The 2,206-nt window shown below is 32.5% G+C and overlaps 1 long non-coding RNA gene across 1 annotated transcript; it reads left to right on the forward strand.

Moving 5' to 3' along the window:
- The first annotated feature begins 231 nt into the window (after window positions 1–231).
- LOC116107251 lies at window positions 232–1,986 on the forward strand. The gene is made up of 3 exons (XR_004124423.1): window positions 232–359; window positions 435–498; window positions 1,839–1,986. It is a non-coding gene; the product is annotated as an uncharacterized LOC116107251 (long non-coding RNA).
- The last annotated feature ends 220 nt before the right edge of the window (window positions 1,987–2,206 follow it).

Below are 2,206 nucleotides of genomic sequence, written 5' to 3' on the forward strand. Positions count from 1 at the left end.
AGGGGTAAAGTGGTAAAAGAATAATGATATTTTGTTGGCTTGACAAGATAAAGATGATGAAGGATTAAGGAGTAATTAATAGACAATTTTTGAGGGCAAAAAGGGAAATAATGTTATAGGACATTAAATGCAAAAGACAAATGTCAAATGAATAATTTTTAGCAAAAAAAAAAAAAAAAAAAAAAAAGATATTAGGTGATAAGAGTCGGCCAACATGTCTTCTACCACTTTTCATTTCTTTTCTTCAAGTTTTCTACAAGCTTCCATATTTTCTTCACTTCTCCATTAAAGTTTCAAGTCTTTTAGTTGCAAATCTCTCAAGTGTCTTATATTTCTCCCTTTATTAAGGATATTAGGAGGTAAAGTTCAACTCCTTATCTTATATAAATATTGTGTATTTCAAGTTATTGAAGTTTCCTTATAATTTGTGTTAGGATAAGGGTCAATTGGAGATAAGGAGGAGGAAATTTGCAAAGGAGTGTGGTTTCTTGACATAAGGTAAGGGAAACCTCCCTTTAATAGGAAATAAGAATTAGGTTTCTAGGGTTAGTATTAGGGAACCTTAATTCTTGTCACACAATAGCAATTGAGCTTAGTTTGATGCTATAATTGATGGATTTATATGTGAATTGTAAAAACAATGAACTTTGATGACAATCAATGGAATTAGTTGTGACATGATTTTTTTAACATATTACAAGGGAGGTTATTAGTGATCATTTAACATGTTTTCACAGGGGAGAATGGTTAGGAAAGGTTAGGAAGTAAGTGGAGGTAAATAGGTAAGGAAAAGCCCTAAAATAGGCATGTTACCCTGGTTGCCCTGTCACAGCCGTGACCTTCTAAGTGATTTTTGGGCATCTTAACGATTGAACTGGGTTGAGACCTAAACATAAAAGTTGTAGCCCTGTCTCTAAGCTTTAAAACGAGACCAGGATCATATCAATCCGATGTGTGTAACTCAAGTTATGCCTTTTTGAATCTGACCTGTGCAGAATGATTGATTCCAAGTATGGAAATGATGCTTAAAGAGTTTTGAAGTGTATTTGAATGAGTGATCCTTATGATTTTTTAGTGATTGTATGAGCATATATAATTGATGTAATGAATGACCATGGAGGTTATGTGGAATATGTTATGTATTACCTAATTATGAGCTTGTGTGTGTATATACAAGCCTAAGTATGATATGTTTGATGAATATCTTATGCATCCACAATATGGCCATGATGAAATGATATGTTCATATATGGAAAGTGTATGTTTTTTTTAGAATAAAGCATGTCAAGCATATTAATGATGAAAAAGTGGGACTTGATCCCAAGTTTGAGCAAAATACTTCCAAGGTACATAGACATGCATTTTTGTGAAGGAAAATGATTTGTAAATGTTATGGAAAATGTTGGCATGTTATGGGGAACCTGAGCTCACTCATGCACATGTCTAGACCGAAAGAAATGAACAGTCCATAGCGTGCATGACCATGGGGACTGTGTTATAAGTTAAGCTTAGCTCATTGGCCAAAGGTTCCGTAATCCATGCCTCAGCTTAGTCCGATCGGTAAACAGTAAAAGGTTTTCAAAGAAAAATTTATTTATACATGCATGACATTGATGTGCATTATTCATGAACATTAAAGGAAAGCATTGCGTGAATTATATTATGCATTATGATATGGATTGAATATGCTATGTTATATTACTTTTATGTTATAAATGTTTGGTTCATGTACAAGTAAATAAGATGCTTCCTAAGTTTAAGAATGTTACATAGGGTTAAATGATCGATACCCTTACTGAGTGATTAGCACTCATCCCCCTAGTTTCCATGTTTTGCAGGTAATGGTTAAAGCGGTAACGGCGAGTGGCGGTCAAGGAGGCTTGGGGCATGCATGTTTTTGTTCTAGCTAAACTTATGATGTTATATAAAGGATGTTGCTTTTGAATTTAATGTATATAGTTTAATGTTTATAATCTAAGTTTTATGAAATGGTAAATATATTTTGCTTATAAATGATGGGAGATATTTTATATTTGCTTCCGCTATTAAAACAATTGATGTTGTTGTTTTCTTTAAACCATATTTTTCATATATAGTCATGTCTTGATAGGTTGATTAAGAAAGTAATATAAATGCGAGGAGAAGTTTTTATTTATTTATTTCCATATAGGACATGTTTGTAACCAGGATTTACGTTTTAAATTAC

The sequence above is a fragment of the Pistacia vera genome, unplaced genomic scaffold (genome assembly GCF_008641045.1).
Source record: "Pistacia vera cultivar Batoury unplaced genomic scaffold, PisVer_v2 Contig117, whole genome shotgun sequence".
Classification (NCBI taxonomy): Eukaryota; Viridiplantae; Streptophyta; class Magnoliopsida; order Sapindales; family Anacardiaceae; genus Pistacia; species Pistacia vera.